General features: G+C 45.6%; 3 long non-coding RNA genes across 20 annotated transcripts in view; 2 read left to right on the top strand and 1 right to left on the bottom strand.

The window, feature by feature from the left end:
* The window catches only part of LOC109145104, a 112579-nt gene extending 111776 nt beyond the window's left edge, over positions 1-803 (top strand). For all 4 annotated transcript variants that reach the window (XR_005604004.1, XR_005604006.1, XR_005604005.1 and 1 more), the window contains one exon: positions 633-803. This is a non-coding gene — a long non-coding RNA (uncharacterized LOC109145104). The remainder of the gene's footprint in view (positions 1-632) is intronic.
* LOC104691503 overlaps positions 1-14131 on the bottom strand; it is a 481199-nt gene that overhangs the window by 8163 nt on the left and 458905 nt on the right. For 8 of the 15 annotated variants that reach the window (XR_005603991.1, XR_005603992.1, XR_005603989.1 and 5 more), the window contains 2 exons: positions 4829-12213; positions 3078-3269 (listed from right to left, as the gene is read on the bottom strand). This is a non-coding gene — a long non-coding RNA (uncharacterized LOC104691503). The remainder of the gene's footprint in view (positions 1-3077; positions 3270-4828; positions 12214-14131) is intronic. The other 7 variants (XR_005603995.1, XR_005604001.1, XR_005603996.1 and 4 more) reach the window with 6 other exon arrangements.
* On the top strand, positions 3263-5887 carry LOC120411583. The gene is made up of 3 exons (XR_005604007.1): positions 3263-3963; positions 4360-4469; positions 5800-5887. It is a non-coding gene; the product is annotated as an uncharacterized LOC120411583 (long non-coding RNA).

The raw sequence follows: 14131 nt of genomic DNA, 5'->3' as shown, positions 1-14131 counted from the left end.
ACAATTAAACATGAGATCATATATATATATATATACATATACACACATATACATATATATCTGTGTGTATAGCTATATGTGTGTCTATATAACTGTGTGTAAATATCTGTGTGTGTGTATACAGATATAAATACACATTTGAATCACAGAATGCTTTGGGTGGAATGGACCTTAAAGCTCATCTCAAGCTTCCACCCCCTGCCATGGACAGGGACACCTTCCACTATTCCAGGTTGCTCCAAGCCCTGTCCAGCCTGGCCTTGGACACTTCCAGGGATGGAGCAGCCACAGCTTCTCTGGGCACCCTGTGCCAGGGCCTCACCACCCTCCCAGCAAAGATTTTTTTTTCCCTAACAGCCAATTTAAACCTACTCTCCTTCAGTGTGAAGCTATTCCCCCTTGTCCTGTCCCACCAGGCCCTTGGAAATGGTCTCTCTCCATGTTCCCTTGTAGGCTCCCTTCAGCCACTGGAAAACTGCAATTAGGTCACCCCAAAGCCTTCTCTTTTCCAGGCTGGACAATCTCCATTCTCTCAGCCTTTCCTCATCAGAGAGGTGCTCCACCTCTCTCATCATCTTGCTGGCCCTCACATGTGTGTATATATATATAAAAGAAGTACACTTTTTCTCCAGGAGCAGCTGTGTAGCAGCCCTGCTGGTTGGATGGGCAGCTGCCGGGACTGACAGAAGCTTCCCAGTGTGACACGCCAAGGCTGCCCCCTCCTTCGGCCAACGTCCCCATCCAGCAGGTACATCCCTGGCAGCTCCTCACAAAGCTCCATTTGTGCCCCCATTTCTGAGGCTGTTTCAAAGGCCAGGCTACATTACACAAACACTTGGCTATAGACATAACAGGCCTGTTCTGCAGCGCTGTCAGCTCGCTGCCGCCCAGCCCGCGCACACCCTGCATGTGTCTGTCAGGCCATACTTGGGCAGCGGCGCAGCGTGTGCCGTGTCCCAGACACTGGAGTGATTATGTCTGGATGCTCCTTATCTGATGGAAAAGCCGGCAGTGCTGCACATCTGTGTGCCGAGGCTCCGCTGCTGCACTGCCACGCCAGTATTTATTTTGCTTCTGCAAGTTAGTTTTCCTTGAGAAGCAGCAGGGGCCTTCTTCAATGAACTGAAAAATGTGTATTGTATGAAGGTCTGCGGAGGGTTTGCACCGTAGTTCAGTGGGCAAATGTGAACCCAGGGGATGACATTTCATTTAAACATTAGGTTTACATCTTTACTTGCCAAAAATATTAATGTCTTGACTTTAGCAAACTGAATTCAGCACTTTTTTCTTTTTCCCCTTAAATGAATAATTATAGCCAAAACACTCTGTGGATATTTGTTCTTCTCAAAGGTGGAGTTTCGCACAAGAGCATTTGGTTTCAGGGCTGGAATTGTCAGTAGCTGCTCACTTGACACTTTCCCGTTAAGTTTGTGTTGGAAACCAGCAGTAGTTTCTTTCCTTGTGTTTATTGTGTTACCCTCAGCCCTTTGATCGGGACATCTTGGATAATGGCACAGTCTAGCTCAGGGCCTGTTCTCCATTTAAAAAATAGTGAAGAATATGGTTTCTATCAAAGGATCTACAAAGACAGTTAATGTAATTGAGAAGCAGAAGGGCATTTATGGAAGTGCATCTGAATGTCCTCTTCACATGTAATTGCATCAGGAATTCTACATTAGCATGCAAGTGCTGTCCAAAGGGAGGAAAAAAAAAAAAAGCTTATTTTTAGGTAGAAGCCCTCAGTGGGCAGTAAATTACCCATAATCTCCCCCAAACTAGCAATTAGCCCTGTTTGCTGACTACCTGAATTGTTTCACAGTAGTTCAGCACAGTTTTACCAGTTATCACCATACTTATAATCAGAGATTCTGCAGATGATTCCCGCAGCTCCACATACTGCCTGCCTAAGGTCAGCCGTAATAACAAATACATTTTATTTGCTTCTTTTGGCCCTTTGGAGCTGTTTGCTCAGGCTGCAGTATGTGAGGAGAGCTGATGCTGCCCTGCTGCTCAAATGGCAAGAATGTGAACAGAGAAGGCAATTCAGAGGGGTTAGGTGTGCTTTGGTATTAGTTAATATTCATCTGCTTGTGTTACTTGTATTTATTCCCTTATTAGCAGACAGACCTGCTCAGAGACAGTGAACTTGCCCCCCATTGCTGGGGTTTGCAAGTTCTGAAGTTCTGACACTGAAAGACATTTTTCAACATGAGCCTGCAGCTGATGAGTGGAAAACTGGAAAGTATGGAAACAAAAACCTATGGAAAATTTTTTTCCTTAAGGCAGCTGAGCAGTTTTCATATCCCCAAATACCCATGCTTTGCCAAAATAGTAACTGAGCTTGGAAAACAGTAGCTACATTGCCAGCTTTAGCAGTAGAAACAATCATGGGCCGACACATGCACACAAATACAAGCACATACATCCTAGGAGCAGCATCAGATTTAAAGAAAGAAAACCAACGGGAAGTGGAGCTGATGAATACTGGAAACAGAAAACAGGAATGTTTGGATGCTGAGCACTAAAGGTGTATTTTTAAGTACGGTGCACACCTTTTTGAGTAATGCTTTAATTTGCATATTATTTCTCAGGTAAAATCCACCTAAATCAACACAGTGGCACCATTTAAAGCCCATTTTCACTGCTAGTTCTGTGTCACATTACAGAGACACAGGCCTGTATTCCTGCCTCTGATCTGATGGACTAGATCTGAGTAATGAGGGAGATGGAACAGGAATTCATGCTGAAGAGGAACAACTGAAAAGTGTTCTCCTTTGCAAGTGCACTCTAGGAAGCAGAAAATGGAAAGATTGCCTTTGCCTGGCTGTACCTAGAATGTTTCAGCTTCTTGTTTCACAATCAGCAACATCAGCTCTGTGAGCAGACAAACTGCCTACAAAGCTGCTACTACAAACTTCAGACCAGTTCCTCAAAAGAAGAACTTGTTATCCAGAAAAAACACCAAAAAACCCGTCTTTGGGTTGAACACTGTTTCCGGCCTTACTAATCAGGCCTTGACGGAGGAAAGTACAAATAAACTGATCCTGAATTAAGTCATCCTTGTTGTGAGCACATACCTGGCCAAGGCAGGCAAAAGCAGATGGATGACCCAACAAAGTTCACCTTGTTTGCTGCGTTGAAAGCTCACGCTGTTCCCTGGCAGAACAGGCATGTCAGGCCTGCAATAGCCACTTGCTACCTTGCTTCAGTCAGCATTAAACCCAGCACAGTATTAACATCTTGGGGAAAATCCAGCTGGGAATGGCTTTCTGGGGGGGGAAAAAAGGAAAGGGAGGTGATTGAATCCCACACCCTATGTTTATCTATTTATCAATTTCACAGTAATTTTAAGGAACTTGGAATTTCTCCCCCTCACCTGAAAATACTTTATTTCCAGCGTTTTCTGTTAAAATGCAGAGCTGAATTCCTGTCTAGAAAGAAGTGGCAAAGAACAGCCACTCTTCACCTGAAGGTAACTAAATCACCTGGTCTGGCAGAGGTTGGGCTTTCTGCTTGGTTTTTGCAGGAGCTGCTGTGGACACATCTTCCCATGCCCAGTGCAGTGGGTGGCATTCCTGGGACAGAACAAACCTGGCAGAGCCATCGTTCCTGTGGCACCCGAGCAGTCAGAGCATCCCCAAACTGGGATTCAGAGCAGCCCCACTGACTTCGGTGTGGGGCAGTTGTGTTTGTGCCTCAGGGGCATGATGTTGGAACACAAGTGCTGAACTTTAAAAATTTGCTTTAAAAAGTTATAATTTGCTCTGATCTTTTTTCTTATTTTTTTTTTCTGAAGCACTTGTAAAGCTTGAAGACGATGCTAATGATGTACAGCACACGTGCTCTGGAATGCATCTCCCCTAGGTTAATGTACCCTTTAGCTCACTGGGAAGCTCACTGGGCACATTTTGGAGACTTTCAGCACCTCCAACGCATTTCTGGAAAGCAAGCAAATGATCCAAGGTCTGGACACTGGGCTCTTAAATTACCAAAATATTTATCACTTATGCTGAAAAACACTTTGCCAAAAAAACTGGGCTATGGAGAGGGCATTTGGCACTGGATTAATTTCTGATGAAGTTTTAGGAGCAGGCTGTAGGTTTGTGTTCAGTGATGCTTCAATGTAATGCCCTGGCCAGTCCCATCCTGGCCCAAAACTGCTCAGATCAGGCTATGCCAAATTCCTGTCACCTTGGGCTTCATTAGCATGTGAAAACAGAGCCCTCTTGGCTTTGTGTCTCACTGAAAAACAAACCACCCAGCCCTCCCTTTGGCCAGGGGAGCGGAGCTGCCTCATGCACTCGACTTTAAAAGGACTTGGACAGCAATTCTTGACGTTCTTTTTTTTTTTTACTACAGCTCTTAAAAAGTTACCAGAGTGAAGGTTCCTGTTTACAGTGGTGGGAGAATAGCTCAGGTAACTGCTCATAAAGGGCCCACGAGCAGTGGCTGACGAAGGACTCAGCAGGGTAAGTAAATATGTTATAGTTAAGCGCTTAATTAGTTAAGCGGATTCTGCATTTTAGTTAAGGATTTAGTTTAAGGATTCTGCAGTTTGAAAGAATGAAGTCCTGCACTGCCATACAAAATACTTCCTGTGATTTAAGGGGGCCAGGAGTTGCATTTGCTGCCTCCAACCATTCTAAGAGTGAGTGAACCAGAACATGTAAAAAAATTGCAGAGAGACGTTCTGAACAAATAACACAACGAATTTAAATGGAGAAACTTCCCTAGGTCACGTTCATTCAGTCAGGGAAAACAACCAGCCCCACATAAGCAGTCTGTGAGCACAGCACCTCCTGTCTGCTTCCCAAATACCATGTCTTACCTTTGAACCAGCTACAGAGGCAGGAAAAGTCACCCTCCCTCCACAAAGGACTTTGGGAATAATTATGTCTAATGGAAAAAAAAAAAAAATTAAAAATCACAATCTGTTCATGGACAATGTGAGTGGAAAGGGATGTGAAATTTGTGAAGATCCTAATTAATTAGAAATTAGTCCTCTTTGTGGTTGGCAACAGTCATTGAACAGCATCATTTGATAAGGCTGAAAGTACCTTGAATGTTTTTCAAGCCACACACGATGATTATTACATGTAATTTTAAAATTTCTGACTCGTACATCAATGAATATCCATGTTAATCCATGATAAACTCCAAGTTCACTGGAGTAACTCTTGGAGCAGAGTGGCTTCAGCCGGGATCCGAAAGTGCACTTGAAACTGAGGCTCCATGATGGATTTTGAGACTCACCCCAGTTTTATTTACCCCAAGCAGCGTCCCCCTTTGGAGCGCATGAGGAGGATTTCACCTCCTTTGGAATTCTGGGGTAAACTGTCCTTGTACAAAATTTGTTCAGGGTAAAGTTTTAGGCAGTATTTTGTGCTGCAATAACCACATCATGACAGACAACCTTTTCATCAGATCAGAAAAAAAAATCCTCCAGGTCAGTACAAGAAAGGAACATGACAGAGCTGTAAATACAGAGCCCAGAGGCGCCAGAGTTCCTGCATTAAATGTGGTCATTGGCCATGTTTAAATTTTTTCCCAAACATTTCAGGTGTTAAGACAGAGAAGCAAATACATACATGGGGGAATGGCAGCAATGAAGGCAGCTCTCATTGGTAAATGATCCTCATCATTTCTGTCCATTTTTCAGAAAATTATTTAAAAATATATAACTGATTAGAGACGGATTGAGTTGGGAAATCAGGTACACAGGCAACCTTGGGTTTAGTAAAGGTGGGAGAAGCTGGGACCTGAGGGAAAAGCCTGTCTGACCACATTTCCTTTTCCCAGGATGGGCCGAGGAAGATTTGCAGGTGACAACTGGAACATTTTAATCTGTGATACTAAAAGAAAAGCCCTGGTCAGTAAGCAACTGAAGTTAGAGATGTAAATTATACAGCTGATTTCCAGAGGTGGGCAAATACACCACAGCGCCCAGCAAAGTCACAGAGAGATGAGGGGTGGAAGGAGAAAAGGATAAACCCCCACATGATGGTCTCAGGAGTGTAAGGCAAGTTTAATCACTTAAAGCAGTGATATTTTAAATCCTGTCTCCAGTGGACAAGCCTTGCTGTGAGGGTGGTGAGGTCTATGTGCACACGATGGTTGGGTGAAAAAATTGTAAATGGCTGTCAGAAATTGCCATCTGCATTTTTTTTAGGAAAAAATCTCTACCCATACTTGGAAATGATAAAGATTTGCCAAAGGTTACCTCTGGTTAGAAAGAGTTTTTGAAACTGTGTCTTTAAAGCTGGGCTTAAACTCAGAGATTTTTACTAGAGCTGGATGTTTGTTGTGAATGTAAGTAGCAAGGCTCGTCCAGTACTGGCCTGGATGAAGTAATGCCCAGTGCAGCCCAAGGATGGTCCTGATAAAGCAAGAAAGGAATGGATATGAAATAAGGAATCTGAAAGAGTTTTGCTTACTCACCTTGTCAGAAAATAACACTGAGTAGATGCAGCACAAAATTTTATCCAAAAGAAATACTAAAAGATACTTTTCTCCTAAACAAAATGAACTCAATAAAATTATCAGTGGTTCTATTTTCAACCCAAGAAACAAAATTCCTTAGATTTTTTTCTTTGACTTGTGTCTCTTTTGGGGGTTGGAACTGGACGATCGTCAAGGTTCCTATCCAGCTCAAACCATTCTATGATTCTATGAAAACAGGTTCTCAGCTTGGTGGTTCCCCAGGCTCTTGACTCTGGGGGCTCTGGAGGTGCCAGGGTTCCTCGTGAGCTCTGTGCAGTCCTACAAATACTGCACAATGGTCACCCACCACACATCCAGGTTGGCCTGTTCCAGTAAAAAAATGGCACCACCCCAATTTTAAGATGACAGCACTACAGCAAAGCAGTCGTCACATGCTTGCGTTACCAGCCCAAGTGATAGATTTAGAGTATTATGAAAATATATGCATTTTGAAGTGCTGTGAATTATACCAAATAATCCTGACAATCTCTTTTGCTCTACTAATGAATCAAAGCAGAGCTTTCCACATTATCTGCAATCACCATGGAGAAAATGGGTCTCCGTGTACATGGTTTCTGTATAAATAGTGCATCTCCAGCACATTCTGGAAGTAAGTAGTGTCTGATTGCATAATAATAACAATAATAAAGGGAGAGCTGTCCAGCCTGCACATGGGCCAATTAAAGGATCAAGTGCATGAGGCTGCAGCACTCCTGGCAGGGGAAGAGTTGCCAGGGAGGTGCCTGGCTCTCCAGTGCCTTCACCTCCCTCCTGTGCCTCCCACCACAGCAAACCGTGGCATTCGGAGAGCTTTGTCCCTGAATCCCTGCATGGAAGCAGGGCAACAGCACAGTATCCACAGAAGTTGTGACTGCAGCAGAGGCAAAACTCACCAGTTTGGGTGAAGCTCCAGCGCCTCTTTCACACCGTGCCTTACAGCTTTGCTGGGCAGGATTTTCTCCACCTGGAGGGACCAGACCCAAACCCGCTGCGTGCCACAGCTATGCCTGAGAATTCATGGAAAGCAGGAGGAATGTACTTTATGGGGTGGCTGGATCATATGTTTATGGCCTGAAATAGGAGATCCCAACCCAAACCACTTTGCTGGTCTCTAATGGTGAGAGGCTGAATATGAACATCATATAATTCATGCTGGGGCATGAGTATGAAAAGAGAATGTGGGCAAACCTGGGACAGCCCACAGCCTCAGTAGCTGCCCTGCCATTAATTATGGCTAATGGCCTAATAAACACCTTCACATTGAGTGCACTGCACATTCAGCCTGCAGGAACCCCCTGGGAGAGATGAGCCAGAAAAACTAAATGTAGAACCCTGGATGCTGGAATTCTGCATTACCAACAACAACACTGGCATAAAGTCGTAGGGGACCAAGTGCTCTGGGTGCCTGCACACAATGACAGGAATTCATGGAATATTTTCTGTACCCTCTGCACAGAAGTGGGTGGTTGTGACTGCACTGGTGTGGTGGGAAGGGCTCTCCCACTTCAGCCAGGTGGCTGGAAACAACACCTGCACTAGGATTCCATAGGCACATCCCAGCCTGGACGCAGGCATTGCTAACGCACTGCTCCAGCAGCCTCTTCCATGGGGTAATTGCACTGCCACTTCAGGGAGTGAGGCTGCTCCTCAAGGAACAGCCACTTCCTCTCCTCTCAGCTCTGCAGAAGGGCAGAAGTCCCTGGTTCAGGCCTTGGCAATAACGAGGTAAAATGGACTCATCCCCAGTAAAACCTCCCTGAAGACAGGCAGAGATAGTCTCACATGCAGTTGGAAAAAAAAAATGATGGGCAAACACAGCTTGCCTGGACAGGACCCTCCTCCCAAAGAGCCATGGGAAAGGCTCTCAGGTCACAGGAGAGTTGGGAATTCAACATGAAGTAACCTCCTGGGATGCTAGGGAAAAAACCAAATAAGCCAAAATGCAGCTAAAGAGAGTGAGCACACTGAGAAGGGGGTTCTGCAGGGTTTTCCTTGTTCTTCCAACAAAACCAGGCCACCAGCAGGACAAGTTGCTGCAAAAAGCAGAAAGAAACCAGCAGATCCAGGCTCAGGGTGAGTGTGGGCTGCCTTGGGCTCAAACCCAAACTGTTTGTGCTGGAAGGAGCTCACATTCTGTCCATCAGTGCCTCACCTTGCTGGGCACACAGCTCTTTATTCGGAACCCTAAATAAAGAATCAGTGCCCAGCTTCAGGTAATCAGAATTTTATCCTCTCTACTACCTTCCAAAACACAAGTTACCATGCTGAAACCAACAGTTGCTTTTTTTTGTTTTACCCCAACTTTAATGAATCGACTCAAAAGTTTCTCAGTACCTTTGCCATTAATTAAAAAAATAAACATCTTGTGACCCTTTCCTAAGGAAAAACCCAGCGGATCCTGCTCCCCTGCCCTGGACACACTTAGATTTAGCTTGGTTCACACTCAAAGGCCATGATCCAACCAGATATTCAGAGACCTGTATAACACTTTTAAGGACTGCTCCAAACTCTGGCAAAAGTAGGGAAAATAAATTCTGTTAAAGCACCACTTTCTTTCTTTCAAATCTGATTTTTCGAGAATCTTGACTGCAATGCATCACTTCAAATATTTCCTTCCTCATGCAGAATATTTTAATATTAAGCCAGATATTTTTCTATTTCCACAAATTAAATGCACCATGGCTGAAGGTTTGACAGAAGCTCTAATTTGCACATAAAAAGGTAGAACGATTTCAGTTTTGACAGCACAAGCTTTTGATTTGTTAATAAAGGCAATTCTTTCTCAATTGTGAACACACTCCCTAAATAAGACAATGAAGTTTGTAGCAAATAAAAAAAAATCAGCTTCCTGGTGTGGAGAATAAACTTTTGATCCAAAGTTAGTGTAGAAATTCAGATTTTATAAAAATAAAAGAATGAAACTCACATTCAAGCTTTAGTTGTACCAGAGCAGGGATCAGAGGGAGATCCATGTTCCTGCCACTTTCTCTGTACCTGTTGTTGGAAATGTAACCTACCTTCAGTATCCGTGGATGAAGTTCATTGCTAGAAAGTACCTGTGAAAAGGGGAAGTAGCTTTGGGGTTGGGGGGTGAGAAAGCTGTGCGGAAATGGTTTGGGTGAAAATTAACAGAGATTTTCCTGGCCCTGTTCTAATCAAAGTGCAGCCTAAGCACACCAGGATTTCAGACTCATGACAAAACCCAAGCACCACCAAGTTTGTAAACCAAGAGACACAGCCAAAGCCAAGGCCAAGAGACCAAAGCTTCAGAGTGGCCCCTCTGTGCCCATGTCAGAGCCTCCATTTCCCCTGAGACACCACAGGGGAGGTGAGAATGTGGAGCTCCGAGGCAGCCTGCGCAGAGGCAGCTTAAGCATGGAAAAAAAAAAAAAATTTGGATCTGTGGTCTGAGATCAAACTATTCTAAACTTTGCCCTGTGTGACAGCCAAAAGCTTCAGCACGGAAGCAAAGCTGAAAGCGCCCAGGCTCCATTTCAGGATATAAAAGGGTAATAAAGCCCCCGCCCACAGGCCTGCCAAGGGCCCGGCTTTTACAGGCTTGGCACAGACTGTCCTGGCAGCAGAAGTTGAGTGAAGCTTCTGCAGGAGGTGAGGAACGAGTCCAAACAGCCTGAGGCACAAACCGGCCAGTGCTGGTATCACACACAAGTGCCCACTTCTGGCGTGGACATAACCCAGACCCCCAACACGAGGGCTCCTGGGTGCCGCCTGTGTGGGCAGGGGCAGAGCCACGAGCACGGCTGTGAAGGTGCCTCAGGGCACCTCCTCAGGGAGGAGCCAGCACAGCTCCCGCATCACTGGGAAACGCTTCCCGGCCACGTGCAGCCGTGGCAGGAGCTGGGCAGTGTCGGAGTCACCGGGATAGCGGGCACTCAGCAATGCCTGGGCACACCACATCCAGCTCCAGTGGACACTGAGCCCGGACACAACCTGCTGCCATCATTGTTTTACTCTGCCACACGTGGCACTTCACAGTGGCACTTGGCACAGAGCTCTGAGGCACTGGCCCATTTAATGCAAAACCTCCTGATTTTTGTTAATTCAAAGCTTTTGTGAAAGACATTTTTGTTTTCCAAACAGTGTCCCCTTCTGCTTTGCTTTGCTTGGATCTCACCACAGTTGCCTCCTAATCCAGTGTTGGTGAAACAAGGCTGAAGGTATTTTGGTCATGTTTTCACACTCCTGATGTACACTTGCCTTGTCTCCTTCCACTTTCCTTCTGACTACACTCTGCTTCACAAATGCAGCCATCTGGCACAACATCGCAGTTTTTTTCTGTCGACACCTGAGTAATCAGAGCCCTTTTTTCTCTCTCTTTGTTTTTATTTTTAAATAAAGCAAGTGTTTCCAGCTCCAGTGCCCAGGCTTAGAACAGGCAAGCCACGTCCTATTAATAAAAAGCAGCAGAAGTGGGAGGTCATTGGTATTAATGCTGGAAAACATTTAGGGTGAGATGAGAGAAAAAAATTAGCACCCAGTATTTTCCAGCTTTTAAAGAACACTCCTTGGGAAACAAACTGCTTCCATAATATTGTCTGTGTGAAACACACTTACAAAACATTGATGGCAAAGTTGTGGCCCCAAAAATTCAGAAGAGTCTCACCACATGTTGCTGAATGGCCAGAGCTGCATCCCGTGAGTTTCTTGTCTCAAAGGACCCCTCTCAGACTTAGTCTTTTGCTACACTCACCTTTCCCATGCCAGAAATACATTTGACAATGCTAACTTGATCTCTACCTGGCTGCTATCTCCTCTACACATCTGATCCTACCCCTGAACTCTGTCCCTCCTGAAATAAAGGATGGCCACCACCCCACAGCCCAAGTGACCTGGAAACCCTGCACAGAGATCTACGAGCAAGGGAGCAGCTGTGCCACAGGGAACTCCCAAATCACAGCCTCCAGGCACCCCGACAGCTGGCAGGGGGACAAAACACCAGGGCTGCCTCTGCACCTTCCCCAGACTGACACCTCTGCAGTCTGCTGCTGCTGAGGCACAGCTGGGCCCGCTGCTCCTCTCTCACAGCCTTCACTGCAGTCCTTCCATGCAGCAGGAATTGGGTCCTACCAGCTCCACAAGGGCAGGATGGGGACAAGGGGCAGGGCTGGAGTGGCTGCCCTGTGTCACCCACCTGGCCAGTCCAGCACGAAGCAGCCATGGCAGCACCCGGGATTCAGACACAGCTCCTTGGGCACGGGAGTGATGCCCCATCATTCCCGTTGTCCCAAAGCCCAGGCACCAACAGTGCAATTGCTGCTGTCAGTATCAACTGGAAAGTGCCATTGATAATGTGCCAGTGCAAGTCAGCAACATTTGACTGTACAGACTGAGCCTGCAGCAAAATCCTCGCTTCTCTTCCCGTTTGTTCCGAACAGAGCTTCCCAGCAGACTCTCACCAGGCACAGGCTAGGCAGCCACACTGGGCATTGGTGCCACATCAGCTCAGGGACTCTTTGCTTTGCGGGGTGAGCAAAGATTTTCTGATGCCACGAGCAGCTTCTTCCCTCTGTGAGCGGCCAGCAGGGACCACAGCATTCTTTTGGGATGGATTTACAACATATGGAGATGCCAAAGGGGAGGGAAGACGTTTGACCCTATCAGGACCTGAATGCAGACTCAGAACCAGGCTAGGACATTCTGGAGTTGGTTTTGTGAGAAATACCTGTTTTTCAGGATGCAGCCATCTGGCAGATTCCCTTCTTCTCTTTCAACCTGGAAAGAGAGATGGAGCAGTTAATGGGGGAACAGAAAGGCCGTGCAAATTACAAGCTCTGTGGAAAGTTTCTGTGCAAATAACAGTTTAACACTAAGAAGTTAGGTTAAAATGGTTTCAAAGTCTAAAATTAGTTACATTTAAAACTAACAGCATATGCTTTTATTGTCTCTGATCTAAAATATAATCCCAGGAGGCTGTGGAAAGCATGCAAATTACAGAAAGCTAATTTGCTCCAACAGCGACACCTCCCATGTAGTTGGGAGGTCTATTAGACCCAGTGTACTCTCCATTATTTGCATATTGATAGCACCTGCTGAAATACTTTGGGATTTACTTTTCCTGCCAGCAGAGGGACAAAACAAACAAAAAATTTATATAAAAGTCCTTTCATACAGATTTGATGAACAATAAAATACTCAGACACTGCAAAGAATGCCAAATTAGTGAGAGGTAATGGGGTAGGATTGCAATGCCATCTGTGATTTTCAGAGAAACTGGACTGCAAGTCTGCTAAAAAAAAAAAAAAAAAAAAAAAAAAGAAATATCCCAAACCAAAAAACCCCCAAACAACAACAACAAAAAAATCCCTGGAAAGTGCTGGGTAATTTGAAATAGCTCACTTGGCTCAAGTCTGAAAATGGAAAAGTTGAACTAAAGAAATCCAGACACTGCAGCAAGAAAAAAATGAAAAACATGACAAAAAAATCCTACACATCCACAAGCCCTGAAAGCAGAACCCCCCAAAGTGGACCTTGATTAAAAATCTACAAAACCCCAGGCTTTGATATTAGCCAGGCCTGCAAGGCCAAGTCTCCTGCACATAAAACAAAAAATAAATTAAAACCAGCTACAGCCTGAGATTTACTTAACGAGCCAACTTCCAGTCTCTGCTCATGACCACTGCTTCCCCTCCTGGCCCCTGAGCTATAAAAAAAGCCCCTTGTATATTCCTATAGCTCATCTTCCTCAGGGTGAGGGTGAGAGCCGCTTCCTCTCCACAGTAGCACATGGAAAAAGCTCCTTTTCCAGCGCCAGGCTGAGCCAGAGCCGCGGGTGGGATGTGCAGCACGTGCCTCTCTCTGCAGAGCGGATTTGGGAAGCTGACCAGGGAGACAGCGACATTCCCCAGCACCTCTTTTTCCAAACAGGCGGTTGGTCTTCCTAAAGAAGCACCGGCCACGTGCTCATCTACCCCTCAACAGTTACAAGGGGCCTCTATTCCCTGTGCTTTAATTCTGATTATGCACCCTCTCTTTTAACAGGCAAGGAAAGGCCCACCAGAGTTACTCACTGCTGGTGTGCCAAATTCCCGCAGCATTTTAACTGCCATCGTATTCCCAAACCAAGGAGGCAATTGACTTTAAGTTAAAATGTTTAAATTGTTCTCTATGCATTAAAAAAGCAGTGAAAGAGCGTTGCATGCAGGACAACAAAGCAGGGAAAAGTGTAGCAGGAGAGCCACTGACTCCATCCCTTGGCACTGTGTTACCTGTGCCAGGGGAGTGGAGAGGAGGAGGGATATTGCTGGGAAATACATTATTGTTGGGAAATACATTATTACTGGCCTCTCCTCACCACAGACAGAGCCCAGTGTGTCTTTGGGCTCTGCACAGCCAAGTGAGACCTCTGAAAAACTTGCTCAGTGTCAGTGCTAATTACTGGAGGAGGCAATCAACATTCCAGCAACAGGGACCCCTGAAATGCTGCAGACAGGCAGCTCCCACCATGGCCATCAACAAATGCCAATTCCTGTTAATGCCCACGGACTCCTGAATGCTGCAGCACTGGTAGCCAGCACTATTAGCTGGGAGCTAATTAGCAGTAAGTTGTAGGACTAGTTAAAGTTTCAGGATGGCAACCAGATGCAAAGCAGAGGGACTCGGAGCTTGTGATCACTGCTGGAGATAATTTCCA

Source organism: Corvus cornix, chromosome 3, assembly GCF_000738735.6.
Source record: "Corvus cornix cornix isolate S_Up_H32 chromosome 3, ASM73873v5, whole genome shotgun sequence".
Taxonomy (NCBI): domain Eukaryota; kingdom Metazoa; phylum Chordata; class Aves; order Passeriformes; family Corvidae; genus Corvus; species Corvus cornix.
The sequence above is the reverse complement of the archived record's forward strand: the minus strand, read 5'-3'. Positions and strand labels throughout refer to the sequence as shown.